Here is a 16,998-nt window from a genome sequence, read left to right as displayed (position 1 = left end):
CCTGGCTCAGCCCCCCTCCCTCCTGGAGGACGGTGGTCCACCAGTTTATAGCATTTGTTCGTCCCCTTGGGGGAGCTATTTTTGCCATTTTGTCAATTCTTGACCAAACTACAAGAGTCCTTTAACTTGTTTCTCTGAAAACACTCTATCTTCCTCTAACCCATTCTATAGAGCCAAATTAATCTCCTTAAAACACTGATTTCATTTTTTTAAAACTCTTCTACTTTAAAATTTTTAAATGGCAGGTCATTTATCACAGCAGGGATAGCAAATGTGTGTTGCCTTGTTCAAGGCCAACCTCACTAATCAAGATGCTTGGTTCTGCTCAGCCTAGATGAAGCTGTAGAATTCTTTTCCGCAGTGGGTGCTACCAGTTGATTAGAACTTACACGAGAGATAAATCTTATTTATCACCCCTAGCCGACAAAATTATTTCCAAGGTTGGGCTTTCAGTGTCCTCCATCTCTGAATATTTATTGTGTGCGCTAAAATCTTGCTGTCCAATATATGTAAACCCGATTTCCTCAAAGAGACCAGAAGTTCCTCATTCTGTTTTTGTTTTTTCATTAAATGCCTGGGTTCTGCTTATGGAGTTGAGGCAGATACTGGTTATAGGCATTCTCAGGTCAAAGAGGGGATGTTAAAGGTGCTGAAGGCTGAGCTGATGGATGACGGAAATGAGGCCAGAACGAAAATCTAACTCTCACCAGAAAAGGTAGCAGAAAAAAAACAAGGCAGTAGAAGGCTGTAATTAAAAAACTGGTGCCAGGTGTGAGATCTAAGGAGCAAGGCAAGGTCACGAATGGAAGAGCCAGAGCTCAGGAGCCAGAGGATAGGAAGCAAGTCAGGTTGCAGGGTGCAAATTGGGACAAATGATTCAGAAGTAAGCTTGTGGAAATGCTTCTTCGAATTATCAGACCTGCCTCTGTGCATGACCAGCCATTAACAGAACCGTGCATGTAATCTGCATTAATGCATAAATAAGCAAAAACATAAATCAAAATAACGCTGTCCGATCCTCTGTTGAAACGCTATGTTGAATGAGAACTATCTACAGTTTCTCCCAGTCTCCTTTCCCCGTTTTACACAAAAATATTGACTTGGCAACTTCTAAATTACTGGTATCTCTCTAGTCGTCTTTAGTATTGTATTTAAGCCAGAGTGGCAAAGATAGCTCTCAATACATGCTCTAGTAATAAAGCAGACCTTGAAAAAAGTGCCAGATGGAAACAAGAAGGACTCCACCCCAGGGACTTTGGCGTGTTAGATCCCCATGAAGCCTTTGTTGCCCCTCTGCTCCTGCCAAGCCTGAGGGACGGGCTCCTCGCTGCAGCTGCCTTTGCAAAAATGAATGTCTGGTTCCTGCCAAGAAAGCAGGTGACAGGCTCAGCAATTCTGCTTTGCTTTGTTTTCCTGCATGGCAGGAACATGTGCCCTCCTGAGTAGGCATTTGTTTGTGTAATCAGTAGGACTGCAAAAGCAGAGGCAAGGAGATAAAGGTGAGTCAAGAAGGAAAAAGTGGCCACTGGGAGCCAAATAGAACGCCAAAGAGCCAGGTGATGAAAACAAGGCCAGCTAGCATTCACCTACGTTAATGAGCGAAAGTTGACTCAGGCAACCCTGGGGATAGTGAAGATTGTTTGCATGTCCATGATGACTCATCTGATGCAGAAGTCAAGCCACTAGCTATAATTAATCTTGTGCATTAAGACAAATTTGAGTAGTTTGAACATGAGCTAATGAGTTGACCTGTATGTTCACATAGCACTCATAGCTGGGTAAGTGTGTCGAGGACAAGGTGGAATCTGGGGGTGCCCTTGGGAAGTGCTTTTCCTTGTGGCCTGCAATTTCACCCATATGGTGCTCCATGTGGGGTATGAACGTTGACAGTAGGTTGGGCTGGATGGTATTTGCCCCTCCAGTCCTCCTTTACTTACAGTGCTACAGTGTCCTCTGGAGTATAAGGACTGTAAGGGACGCTTATGGTTCTTTCCAGTTTGCAATGGATTTTCATACTGATTGTGGAATTTAGCATGCTAGAGTGACCAGCTTCTGGTTGTTGTCATTCAAACTGATAGTGACAGGGGCGCCTGGGTGGCTCTATCAGTTTAAGCAGCCAGCTCTTGATTTCGGCTCAGCTCATGATCTCAGGGTCCTGGGATTGAGCCCCACTCGGGCTTCACACTCGGTAGGGAGTCTGCGTGAGGAGTCTTTCTCTCTCTCCCTCTCCCTTTGCCCCATCTCCTGCTCTCTCTCTCTCTCTAAAATAAATAAATACATCTTTAAAAAAATGGTAGTGGATTTTGTTGGGTTTTGGCAGGCCAGCACCTATTGCATATTCCCCTGATGATAGTACCTGATTCCTTGAAAATTCATTCCTTCCCACTGGAGACAGCTTGGTAAGACTATGGTCAAGGTGTCCTGCTCTCTCTCAACTAAGGAATGGGCACATGACCCATGCCATTCATGGGCTCCTTCCCCACAGTTTTGATTTTGGCCAGGATGACAAACAGCTGGAAAAACGGTAGATCAGTAGACTAAATTTGTCCAGCAGTAGCTCCCAGGAAAGAAAGCCACGTGTTCTTGACACCGTAAGATCTCTAAGGTTGCTCTGGTGCCAAGCGTGATTCTCTGGCTATTCTGAATTTGGTTCTCTGAGTCTATTCTTTCTGCTATTCCATATCCTTCCCCAAATCTCCCTTTTTGTTTAGGTTGGCAAGAGTTGGTTTCTGCTGCTTGTAACCAAAGACCCCTAACTGATACAGATCCAGGTACCCAAAGTTTCTACAACAGATATTCAAGGGAATGGAGATTATTAGTAAACCCAACAAACTGATGACTTGGGTGTTGGTTAATAAAATGTCTATGTATTTTACAAGGCTCATTACTCCAAATCTTCTCTTCTGTATCAGCCATGCCTTAAAGTTTCTCTTCTGATTAACTTGTTGTTTATTTCAAATCCTTTATCAAATATTTCTGAAAGTATAATAAATGGGCAATACATCACCTGAAACCTTGCTTATTCACAAATATCTTTCACCCTGACAAATCTTGTAGGGGTGGGGGTGGGGGCTGGTAGTACTTTGTTTTCTTACAATACATGAGATATGTGTTTGACTATCAAGATGTGAAAGGAAAGACAAACCCCGTGGAAGAGAAAAACACAGCAAAATATCCAAAAATAATGGAGAAAGGGAAATAATAATAATATATTTTATTCAATCGAAGGTGCCATCAATTCTCAGAAACACTCTTATGTACCACTAAGGAAGAAAAAAAAAGCTACCAATCACTTATGGCACCCATTCCCAACATCAGAGATGTTGCAAAAAATGCAAGAAAAAAATGTTTTAAAGTGATGACATTTGGTAATAAAAATGACAACTAAATGTATGGAGCCCTAACTACATGATAGGCTCTGTTCTAAGTGTTTCACATATATTAATTCATTGAATCCTAACAGTCTGATGAGATAGTATGATGTGTTAACACAACTAATATCCTTAGTTAGCCAAACAGATGGCTTAGGCTTAATGTAAATTCCAAGTGGAGTTATTAAAGGTTTTATATGAGCCGACAAATTTGTGTTTTAATCAAAGCAACAATTAAAATTAGGTGGGAAAGTATTGCTCTGATATTTTCTTTTATGAGATTAATTTCTAAGATATAACCTTGTCTCAAGCTCAAAAATTCATTCTTAGTTTTGTTTCAATCTTTACAATAAAAAATATGCCATTGTTTCTAATCCTTGTTCTATGAATCTTCAAAGGCCCTTGGGCCAAAAGCAAGAAATATTCTGTTTAATTCCCTATCACTAGTCCTGGTTGTGTAGGCTTGAAAAGCAATGTTACTCAGCAATTCTTTAAAGATATTTTGTGGAATACTGGTGTGGAGATGTTGTGGGGTTTTTTTGTTGTTGTTGTTTGTTTTAAGATTTTATTTATTTATTTGACAGAGAGAGACACAGCGAGAGAGGGAACACAAGCAGGGGGAGTGGGAGAGGAAGAAGCAGGCTTCCTGCCGAGCAGGGAGCCCGATGCGGGGCTCAATCCCAGGACCCTGGGATCATGACCTGAGCCGAAGGCAGATGCTTAATAACTGAGCCACCCAGGCGCCCCTGAGATGTTGTGTTATAACCTGAAAAAAATCCCGGGGTTCAGGGAGCCAGTCTCAACATGGTGAACATTCAAAGAAACACAGTCCAATAACCAGATGTGATCACTATCTTTCCCTTTCTTGCATTTCTCAAAGAATGCTAAAAGAGATCCAGTTCATGATTCACAACACCATTTCTTAAATATTTCTTTTCCTCCTTCTTCTCCTTCTAAAATTATTTTTTGCCATGCATCTCGAGGTTTCCCTAAGACTCTACTTTCCACATTTCTTATATTCAACTCCCCCCACAAACTATTCTGGGCACCCTCTACCCTTATAGAATCTTCTCTTTTCTTCTTCTCTCCCTTTTTTTCCATCATTTAAAATTTGAATTAAATTTAAATTTAATCCAAATTTAAATTAAGAAAGCCACAGCCCCATCTAATGCCATCATCCGTTTCAGGTACTCTGGGTCTTCCACCCTTGGACAGATGGGTTGGTCTAGGAAGGACCGTGAGGTGAATATCACATTAACGGAGAGATGCTCAATATACTTTGTAAGAAGTTTGCATAGAGTGTGCAGTTCAGGAAAGAAGCAGAAGATTTCCTTCTATGGTAATGATATTTTGGTGGTGGTGTTTTTTTTTAACGTATGGTGGTTATTTATGTTGATAAACATTAGGTACCTCTCGAAGAAGGTTTACAATCACATTAGGCATATTAAAGGCACTGCGAAGTCTTACAGTAAAGAAGCCCATTTATCTTTGTTTTATCAGGTATTTCTGAAACGTACTTGAAAATCTTCTTTCTTTCCCCCACCTCCTCCCACTTATACACATAAGTACCCATGGAATGCCATTTGGGTAAAGTGGCCTTAAATGATACAAAAATACAACAAAAGCAACTGAAGGTACACTTGAATGCATAGAATGGTAGGATGGATATTTCAATGAGGACAGCAACAGTTTGAGTGTGATCTGCACTTTTCACAAAACATGCAAAGTAGTGCTGCGTTATCTTTCATCTGGCAGTTATGACAAGATAACTGAGCCAGAACAGCCACCGACTGAGCCTGTCCGGCCAGTATCTACACAGACACTGGTTGCAAAACTGGTTCTGCACAACAGCTGTCCTTGCATGTGATTTTGCCATGATGTTTTGTATTATTACCTCCCTAGGTATTTTGATTTACCTTGGCTAGCAGCCAGCTCCTCAAGTTAACGCTGGAGATTAGCCCATTAGCCCATTAGTGGTTTCATTAAGTTTAATGTCACTGGCTATGGAGAGTATGATGAGATTGTAGATGGGCTCGCCCACAGCTGGAGGTAATATGTACCTGGGTGTCTGAGCAAGTTTCCACGTGGGTTCATCTGGAAAAGACTGGAAACTAGCACCGGAAGCCACACATGCTCCCTTGGGCATCCAATGCATTGCATAGATTCAGGAGGGGCAATGGCTGATGGATAATTTGCAAACTGGTGATGGTTTAGCTGGATCTGATGACACTGGAGATCTTCTATACAAAGGGGTAGACGATTCATCATTAACTTTAAAAAGACAATAGAGAAACAATTCTTAAGCAATCAAGGAAGCAGACTTGAATATTATGACTCTTTTATTGCCTGCTTTACTTTGACTTGTTGCTATCTAGAGCAATGCTGGAGGCCAAGATGCAAACCCACGTCACAGCTTGGGGCTTGTAATTTGTCTAAGATTTGCACCAAGTCGGTATAAATGACTATGTTTACCTACATTTCCACCTGAAATTCACTGGGAGTCTCTGGACATCTTTAAGAAATATGCATCTAAAAAGTCATTCAACTTTTACAAAATTTGGAAAAAAACAAGTATCCAAAATATAGGGTATTGGTTATTAACACTACATCCATGTATGGTAATCATTGGTGCTATCTGCAAAGTGTTTCCAATTCACTTTTTGGACACATGGTAGGATTACATCTCTTTGCCCACTTTATGTTAGGGGGGCCATATGACTAGCTAAAGCTAGCTAGTGCTAGCTGAAGCACTAAGAAATGTAAAAGCAAGTAACATGTCACTTCCAAGCAGAAACTTTAAGGACCAGTGGGTAATTTTCTATGGTCATTTTTCCTTTTGCCCGGATCCTGTTGTGAGCACAAGATGGAACAGAGCTCCTAGCTGACACATAGAGTGGAGCAAGAAATAAAAAATCATGGTTTTAAGTCACTGAGATGCGGGGAGTGTTTATTACTGCAGCTTAACCCAGCCTATTCTGGCTGATATACCACACAATGAAACTTTAGATGGTCTACAGAAATCATAGAGTAGAAAAATATTAAATAATGAGAAGATATATGCATAATATGATAAGTTAAAAAATACAAGTTTTAAACTTGTATTCAGTTACTGCAAAATATATATGAAATGAGGGTTTCTAGGGTAGATTGGATCTTTGGAATTTTGAAGTTGGAAAACATTCTATTAAATTGACACCTTTGTGGTTAGAGACTAAAAGTTGACCTTTGGGTTTAACTGCCTTTGGGGGGGACACTTTTAGATTTGGATCTGTAAAGCAACTAAATATTCTCTTTCTTTGAAACAATTTTCTGGGCTGGGGAGAGGGCATTGGACCTCTCCTCCAAAAAAATGGAGAAGCTTAATGGTTCCTGGTGTTGGGGAGCAAGGTAGCCTTAGCCACACAGAACCCAGGACTCAAGCCAAGACCCTAAAAGCCACTTGACCTGGTTGGTGGAGGGCCTGTCTTGCAGTTTGAAGGAAATAGCTAAGGAAAGAGTGTGTCCCTTCCTCAGGCTCCCTTTGGACCTGTGAGCATCAGTTCACAACAATGGGTAGCCAACTGCACCAGGCAACCCAGGAAGGGGGCAGACTGAGAGAGAAGGAATAGAGAACCCGCAGCTAGGGTGGTGGGTCAAAGCATGAAAATTCAGACCTCCCAAGGAGACACAGGGGACACTCAACATCCACCTTCCCATCTGCCTGTTCTCATTCTTTCCTCTTCTCAGCTCTTAAAGTGCCCCGAGATATGCTGTCACGATGACAAGGCAGGAAAAAGTACATGCATGACTGGGCTGCACCGTCTCGCCTTTGTGCTCTCCCTGAAGACAAAGGAGGATGACAAGGAAGAAGAGCTCACCACAGGAAGCTTTTCTCTGAGAACATAAGCAGTCCCAACAGGGTAAAAGAGAAAATAATTATCTGGAAAGGCTATAATTAATAGTGTCAGCTTTAACCTTTGTTCCAATATGAGGATGTCTGCTCTAAGGCATCACCCAAGACCTCATGCTCTTTCTACAAGAAAGATTTGTCCTTAGGTGTGGAAGTCAGCGCTCACCACATCCAGCACCTGCCTTCTAAGAGGATAGTGTGCCTTCTAAGGCAGCCTGCCAAGGACACCAAAAGTAAGCAGGGGTCTTGTGGTTCTGTCTTCTAGCTATTATCAAATTAACCCCTTCTGTCCTGCTTCCCCAAGAGCCCATTAACAGGTCTGGTGCCCCTGAAACAAATGTAAAATGATGACCTCAAACCTGAGATGATAGAGCAAAAATATTGAAAATGCAAGTTGGAGAATCCGTGGGACTAAACTGTTCATGTGAAGGATTCATGCATGTGCCCGCGTTGAGGGTGTGTGTGTGTGTGTGTGTGTGTGTGTGTGGGCAAGGAGGGATGTGTGTGCTTATTGGGGGAGCGTCCGTCCAAGGGAGCGTTGGCAGGGGCTCCAAGACCTTACATGTGGAGGTGGGAGGGGAAACCCACATTTCAGGGATTTTTTTCCCTTCTTCACAGACAAGTGGCATTTTTTCAAAGATCTGTGAGCAAAAGGGGGGGAGGGACATATGTCAGTGTTAAGTGCTTGGAAGAGGAATTATGGAGAAACACTACCCACTTAACTTATCTCAGCTCCATGAAAGATTATAGGGTTTGGACTATTTCTGGCCACATCCGAGGGTCTGTGAAAAGCGGCAATAAGGTGGTTAAGTGGAATGGGCATTTTATGCATTTAGTAATTCGCCTTGAGCAGAGTCTAGACACCCTCCTGGGAACGTGAGGGAACATAGTACTTTGCTACGACTTTCAGCACTCTTTTTTTTTTTTTTTTTTTTGTGAGAGAGAGAATGAGAGACAGAGAGCATGAGAGGGAGGAGGGTCAGAGGGAGAAGCAGACTCCCTGCCGAGCAGGGAGCCCGATGCGGGACTCGATCCCGGGACTCCAGGATCATGACCTGAGCCGAAGGCAGTCGCTTAACCAACTGAGCCACCCAGGCGCCCGACTTTCAGCACTCTTGAAAGAGGAAAGGCAAAGTCCATCTGGGAGACCCTGAAGCCACTGGTCCCAGGAGTTCTTGGGGAAAGCACCAAAAGCAGAGTGAAAAGTGCAGTGGTCGGCGGCGCACCGAGGCTGGGCCTCTCCCCGCCCTGGGGAGCTGCAGCCAGAGCCCCAGGGCAGTTTGGGACCTCCGCTACATCCCCGCGCCTCTCATCTCCTTGGGCCAACTGGAAACTAGTTCTGTCTCTCTGAGCCTCGGCTCCTGCATGGAGCGAGCAGGCACAATCACTTTACCAACCAGACTAACTAATATTTAGGAAGGACTGCCTACGTGCCAGGAACCAGAATAAACATTTGATTCATTTCTCCTTCGTGTCAGCCCTGTGAGGTAGGTAGTGTTCGTACATTTCACTGATTCTAAGATGTTAATTTTTTCTTTCCTAGTTTAACATTCTGTTATCAGGATGCACCATGTAATGGATGAGAAAGCATGTAAGTCAGGACTTGATTTATACTTTTAATTCTTTCTTAGTGGCACGTAAATTGGTGATATGTTAGATTCAGTGAGGAAACTGAGGCCCAGCTGGGTTAAATAACTCGCCTAAGATCATACAGCTAGAAAGTGGACTTTAATCCAGGCTGTTTCTAGAGTGGACTTTCTTATAATGAGCTCGATCTCCTGGTTCCACCCCTTACTAGCTGTGTGACCTTGGGCCAGTTTTTAACCTCTCTGTGCCTGTTTTTTCATCTCTCAAATGGTGTTAATAGTAACTTCATAGGATTGTAATGGGGATTAAACAAGTTCATGTAAAGTTCTTGAGATAGTGCTTGACATATGATGAGTTCAGTAAAATTTAGCTATTAGCTTTAATTATAATATAAAGAGGAAACTAGCGTCACTTGTTATGAAGAGAAGGTAGTCAGAAAAAAGGTTAGAACTAGTGAAAGAGTATGTTCACCGGCATATCCCTAAAATCATCTTGGCCCCAGGAGAGACGTGTTTTCCATATTTGGGAAAATGCATTTTTCTTCTCCCTAAAACTGAGGGATGAGGTAAAAGTGAAATGGGAGAATAAGCTGAGGGAGCGGTCCTAACCGGCCAGGGAGGGCCTGGGAGGGGAAGGTGGGGCAGGGGGTGCTTGAGGAAGTGGGCGTGGTCTCTGTGCTCCCTCTGCACGGAACCTTGGCACCAGTCTGGGGACTCCTGGCACGAGCTAAAACACGCCTTCTTTCTGCGGATCGCTCAGTGAGTCATGGGATCAACTGGGTGGGTCACAACCAGCATCTTTAGAAAGGCAAGAGAGGGAAGGGAAGTGAACACAAGGCAAGGCAAGTGTCGGAGGGTCAGGTGTAATAAGCATTGTGGTTTTTTATTTTAAGATTTCTATTTATTTATTTGATAGAGAGAAACAGCGAGAGCGGGAACACAAGCAGGGGGAGTGGGAGACGGAGAAGCAGGCTTCCCGCGGAGCAGGGAGCCTGATGCGGGGCTCGATCCCAGGAGTTGGGATCATGACCTGAGCCAAAGGCAGACGCTTAACGACTGAGCCACCCAGGCGTCCCAATAAGCATTGTTTTATGAAATTCCGGTTTCAGTTAAGAATGGATAGGTGGGTGTAATGCATTCTGATATGAAATGTATTTTTCTCCGTGGGTCTCACTTCAAAAGTTTGAAAGCCATTGGACTAAAGAAGTGATTAGACATTGGCCGAAGAATAAATACCTGGTGTAAGTTTAATGTGGTTTATATATATTATATATATATATATAACAACCAAGAGCCCCCAGCTTCCATATGAGTGCCGCTTTCGAAAAGCACAGGGACTCTGAACCGTTATAAGACCCCTATAAAATAGTCCGCCCTTCTGCATCTCTTTGCCTTGAGGAGACTCGCTTCCCTGCCCCCTGTCCCCTCATCCTGGGGCTGAGTCTGCCTCCCCTTGGCTTGGCCTCTTTGCTTTAGACCTAATTCCGCCCCCACCACCTCCCCACGTTCCTTCGGATGTCCTATTTATCCAAACTCAACCTTCCCCAGGCCAGGGCCAGCACTTGTTAATCCACAGAGCCTGGGACCTCCACACAGGACGCCTGGTCACCTTGGGGGGGCTGCCCTCTTCTGTGTTTTCCTAAACGTTATTGAAGTATAAATAACAAAGAGGTGGAGAAGCCACACTCCTCAGGAGTGATGTTAACTCAAACCCCCTGGGGGCCTGAGTCTGAACCACTCGATTTAACACTCAAATCAAGGGTTGGGCAGGAGTGGATCCCACACCAAGAACAATTTCTCAGATTGGAACCAGGTAACACAGCTAAGCAAAAATAGGCCTAGTCTTACTTACACTTAAAAGTGACCAGTGGTAGGTGTTAAGTCTTCATCTGCCCCCAGATCAAATTAACATTGTTTTAAAATGTGCATGTGCAGGTTTCAGAATGACATGGCATTAAAATGACTGTCAAAATTTCACCAGAACACAGAACAAGGCCAAGTGCAAATGGTATAAAGCTAGTCTTATCAGGATGCAGGGCCTGGCATCAGCTATCTCCTCCTCTCCTCCTAAGGCCATGTCAGACTGTACTATTCAGGCCATGTGAACTTGTGTTTGCCAACTTAGTTTCATCTTTTAGGTAAAACAGTTACTATTAATTATCAGTTAACAGCATAGGGAAGCCCCATAAGAAAAAGCAGTGAAATCTTATCACTCTATAAAATTGGAGGTTATCAACCCACCTTGCAAAAGGTGAATAAAATACAGACATTAGCAGATTCAGAATAGTCCACTAAAATCCTCCTAAGACTAAAGAAGGTACCAAACCAGGACATCACTGAGCATGACAAAGACATCCCATGCAAGAACTCCCATAATGGAGGCATTTGAAACGTAGCCACTGTTTATAAGCCCACGTTGCATGTAATTCAACTAACCATTATCTGGTGATTACTTTTCGGTCACTACTACATAATTAACTTTCTCCCATTCACTATTTATCCCTCAATTAATATGAAACAGGAAAAAAAAATTAAACTTCCAGAAGGTATTCCTTGCTTTTTCTTTATAAGAGAAAGTTGATGTTTATCATTTAAAAATTTCCCTGCATGTGCAGGAATCTAATTATTGAATACATTGAGAAATGAGTGTGTTACTTCTTAGGTCCTGTGAGAAAGGCAGGCAGGAGTTGGCAGTAGGGAGGAGAAAAGGTCGGCTAAATCCCTGGGCTCCAAAGGGATGAAGAGCAAGCTGCTTCCAGGCTGAGGCTGTGCCCCCAGGAACTGAGCTGGGCGGTGACCCCATGCTCCCTCAAGGCCATTTCTGGAATTCCTCACTTATAAGCTCATCTGGTGCCTTGGCCAGAAGGCTGTTGGAGTCAGATAGGGTGAATTGGGTCAAGTGGGTTAAAACAAGCTATGACTTTGAAGTGACATTCTGTCTTTCTCACCTAGCTCAACAACAGACCCTGTAGGAACGAATACACCAGCTCATTAAGGCACATGGAATGTGGTGCAGGGAGAGGGGGAAGGAATGACCAAGGAAAATATGAATCTTAATGGCATGCAGCCAGGATTAGAGCTAAAAAAGGTCAACATCACCTTTTCATGTTTGACTTTAAGGCTTATCAACAAGGGACACATGAAAGTAAGGAATGCATTTCTATTTCCTGTAATGAAAGCTAAATTCCAGCACAACCCAAAATTCTAGAACTGAGAGCCAGAAAGATCTCCCAACAGTGTTCCCTTCTGGGGGTAATTCCTCTTCCTTCTCAGTATTGAAGAATAACCAATCCAGACTGAGGGGAAGGACAATGGAAGCAGACAAGGAAAATTCAGTCCTTTTTCTGTTGACATAAGTCACACATGATGTAAAAAGGGAAGAATTAGAAAACAGAGATGAAAAAATAAAAACCTGGCACTAAGAGATAAACCCTATTAATATGTTTTGGTGTATCTCCTTCAAAATGTTTATACATCATGAGTGCGTATAAATATATATTGATATGTATACATATATACACATATAAAATGTATTTTCCTCCCAGATGGCGTAGCTTTGCTTTCTATTAACAATAAAACACGAATATTTTACATGTCAGTGTAATTTTAGATGGTTACTTTGCAGTGTTTTCACAGACAGATGATAATTTATTTAACCAAATCCTAATCTTGGACATTTACATTTTTTACAGGTTTTTACCGTTTGTGCATAATATATGAGATATCTCTACTTAGTTATATAGCTCTAAGCATTTGTCCAATTTCTTCCTCCCCACGATGAAGAAAAGTCTATTGCTTTTTCCTCCAGATAGAAATTGAACATAGTCATTGCCAAAAAAAAAAAAAGCAAACACTACATTGAGGAGAAAACTAGAAGTCACCTGAAAGCCACCTTTCCGAGAGAATGATCATTAGCATTTCAGCAACTATCATGTCCTGTAACTCTTTATGCATTATGTACACATAGGTATAATTTCACGTACATATACATGCACACACACATACACACAAGGTGTAAGAAGGCATTTTTAAAGGGATTGGTGATAACCAATTCTCTGTATCTTAACAATTCATGTAATGGAAATTTCTCCAGGTCAAGTAGTATATACAGATCATTAAGTTTTAATTCTTGCCTAATAGTCTACTGTAAGGATTATCATAATTCATTCAGCTATTCTTTTATTAATGAACTTTCGATTACCTACCAGCTTTTTATTATTAGAAATAATGCTGCAGTAATCATCCTTCAGTACATACACACACACACACACACACACACACACTTACGTACTAGAGCACTTCTATAATATAGATTCCCAGGAGTGGGATTGCTGGGTTGAATTGTATATGCATTTACAATTTTTAATAGAGATCATGAATTGCCTTTTCCCATTTCCACTAGTGATGTCTGAGAATGCCCTTGCCCTGCTCCCATCTTTGCTAATAATAGGTGCTATTATACTTTTATTTTTGCTACTCTGATGGGTATTATCATGGCAATTTTAATTTCCATTTCTCTGCCTACTGGGGGAAGGTTGAACATGTTATCATACTTGCTCTTCTGTCAATTGCTTATTCATATCTCCAACCCATTTTGCTATTGGGTTGATTATGTTATAAATTGAGGGAGCTTTTCATATAGTATAGATAGTAATTTTTTTATCTATCATTTGAATTTAAAATATTTCCCCTAACTTGTTTGTCTAGTGACTTTGACTCTGTATCCCTTGCACTGAAAATAACACCTTAAAGTTTTAATAGCTTAACATTTTATGTGTGTATGTGCGATATATATTTGATATACGTATGTTATATGTATATCACATTACCTGTCTTAGTTTAAAAGATTTCGCTAATATTTCTCCAATTCATAAGTGTACTGAAAGTACTCTTTTTTCTAAAATGGTTAATATTCATTTTTAATTTCTACTCTTTAATCCATCAGGAATTTATTTTTGAAATTAATGTAAATGATGTAAATGAGAGGCCTCAAGTTTATTTTCTTTTAGGAGTATATCCAATTGTGATGAGACTGTTAATTAAATTTCTCCAGAATAAAATACACACCGGTACACGCACACACACACACGCTGATACCTAATTCTGAGCTCTCTATTATTTTTACTGATTTTTTGGTACAGTACTATACTACTACTGTACTGTACTTTTTTTTATTATAGTGGCTCTTAAGTAGTTTTAATATAGTATTTTAATGCTGCCATTCTTTATTCATCAACTTAAGAGCATTTTATCCAATTAAAAATACCATTGGGATTCTACTGGGTTTGTACTGAATTTATATACTATCTTCAGGAGAACAAAATTTTTTTTATAATAAAGAGTATTCCTTCTCAAGGACAGAGTATAGACTTCTATTTGTTCAGATCATGTTTTTGCCCTCTAGTATGATTTTTTTTTTATTTTTTATTTTTATTTTTTTTTTAAGATTTTTATTTATTTATTTGACAGAGAGAGACACAGCGAGAGAGGGAACACAAGCAGGGCGCCTGGGTGGCTCAGTTGGTTAAGCGACTGCCTTCGGCTCAGGTCATGATCCTGGAGTCCCGGGATCGAGTCCCGCATCGGGCTCCCTGCTCGGCGGGGAGTCTGCTTCTCCCTCTGACCCTCCCCCCTCTCGTGCTCTCTGTCTCTCATTCTCTCTCTCAAATAAATAAAATCTTAAAAAAAAGAGAGGGAACACAAGCAGGGGGAGTGGGAGAGGGAGAAGCAGGCTTCCCACCTAGCAGGGAGCCTGATGTGGGGCTCGACCCCAGGACCCTGGGATCATGACCTGAGCCGAAGGCAGTCGCTTAACAACTGAGCCACCCAGGCGCCCCTAGTATGATATTTTAAATACAAATCCTGTTCCTCTCTTGTAGAATTCATTCCAAACTCATTTTTGTCAGTATCATGAGTGGAATATTTTCCTCATTTCCATTTTCATATGCGTGCTGCTCATATAGAAAAAGCTAATAATTTTATATCTTTATTTTGTAGCCACTTAGTTTATCAAATTCTGCATCATCATGTTTGGATGTGGACATATATTACTTCTACTTGTGTTTTACTAGAGTTTCTTGGTGACAACAGGTATGAGATGATATTATCAGCAAAAAATTCCACCTCTTTCAATATTTATATAGTGCATTTTATGTTTATTGCCTTCCTAAGACTCTCCAGACAGTATTCAGTAATAATGGTTGATTGTAAGCATTCCCGTCTTGTTCTCGATTTTAATGCAAACAGCTTTAACCACATGAATACAAATCTATTAGTCACATGTTACTAGTTAGCTTATGCTGCAGCAAAGTAACTCAAAAATATTGGGGTCTTGAGCAACACAAATCTATTTTTAGCTCACATTACCGACTGGCTGCTGATAGGTTGTAGTCCTGCTCCGGAAGTCTTTCTTTCTGGATCTAGACTAAAGGTAGAGTATCTGTCTGGGATCTGCCATTCTGTGAGGGAAGAAAAAGAGCAATGGCCATTCCATGAGATGATCCTCAATGCTTCCGCCCAGAAGGGACATACACTGCTTCCACTCATATTCATAGGCTACCACAGGTCACAAGGCCAAGCCTAATGTCAATGTTGTGGAGGGAGGGCCACAAATAACTGAAACTATTAATATAATCTACCACAGTCTGCCCCCCAGGGTCAGAAATATTTTCTTCTTTCATTCACAAGATAAAAAACACCTGTTTTTCCCCCAAGGAAACCTCCTAAAATGTCCTAGTCAGTTCTGAGTGATGAGATCATTCAAGATTTTATAAAAGTCCTTACATCATATTTGGATGTGCCTCCTCTTGATCTTGACACCAAAACACGAAAAAAAAGAACATACCCTCTAGCACTCCCAATGGACAACAGTAGAAAACAGAGGGGGAAGAGCAGAAGGTACACAGTAATCACCAATGCCCGGCAGTTCTGAAATTCCACAAAGGAGATGCTACGAGGACCTCAAATCCTGGCTAATGGGGGATTTCTTGATGAGTCCTGATCTCTGCTCCCTGCAAATAGCATCCCAGGTGGTTGTTTCCCATTTGAGAGGCTCTGTCCTCTCAGAGGTCTTTCTATTTCCGTTATTTCTCTTGGTCATTTTTTTTTTATTAACATATAATGTATTATTTGTTTCAGGGGTACAGGTCTGGGATTCATCAGTATTAGACAATTCACAGCGCTCACCATAGCACATACCCTCCCCAGTGTCCATCACCAGCCACCCCATCCCTCCCACCCCCCACCACTCCAGCAACCCTTAGTTTGTTTCCTGAGATTAAGAGTCTCTTATGGTTTGTCTCCCTCTCTGGTTTCATCTTGTTTCATTTTTCCCTCCCTTCCCTTTGATCCTCTGTCTTGTTTCTCAAATTACACATATCAGTGAGATCATATGATAATTATCTTTCTCTGACTTATTTCATTTAGCATAATACCCTCTAGTTCCATCCACGTTGTTGCAAATGGCAAGATTTCTTTTTTCTTTTTTGATGGCTGCATAATATTCCATAGTATATATATACCACATCTTCTTTATCCATTCATCTGTCGATGGACATCTAGGTTCTTTCCATAGTTTGGCTATTGTGGACATTGCTGCTATAAACATTGGGGTGCATGTGCCCCTTCAGATCACTACCTTTGTATCTTTGGGGTAAATACCCAGTAGTGCAATTGCTGGGTCATAGGGTAGCTCTATTTTTAACTTCTTGAGGGACCTCCATACTGTTTTCCTGAGTGGTTGCACCAGCTTGCATTCCCACCAACAGAGTAGGAGGGTTTCCCCTTTCTCTGCATCCTCGCCAACATCTGTCATTTCCTGACTTGTTAATTTTAGCCATTCTGACTGGTGTGAGGTGGTATCTCATTGTGGCTTTGATTTGTATTTCCCTGATGCCGAGTGATGTTGAGTACTTTTTCATGTGTCTGTTGGCCATTTGGATGTCTTCTTTGCAGAAATGTCTGTTCATGTCTTCTGCCCATTTCTTGATTGGATTATTTGTTCTTTGGGTATTGAGTTTGATAAGTTCTTTATAGATTTTGGATATTAGCCCTTTATCTGATATGTCATTTGCAAATATCTTCTCCCATTCTGTCCGTTGTCTTTTGGTTTTGTTGACTGTTTCCTTTACTGTGCAAAAGCTTTTTATCTTGA

Source organism: Mirounga angustirostris, unplaced genomic scaffold (genome assembly GCF_029215605.1).
Source record: "Mirounga angustirostris isolate CCGP_5_RB_7025 unplaced genomic scaffold, mMirAng1.0.hap1 SCAF_5, whole genome shotgun sequence".
In the NCBI taxonomy this organism is placed as follows: Eukaryota; Metazoa; Chordata; class Mammalia; order Carnivora; family Phocidae; genus Mirounga; species Mirounga angustirostris.
The sequence above is the reverse complement of the archived record's forward strand: the minus strand, read 5'-3'. Positions refer to the sequence as shown.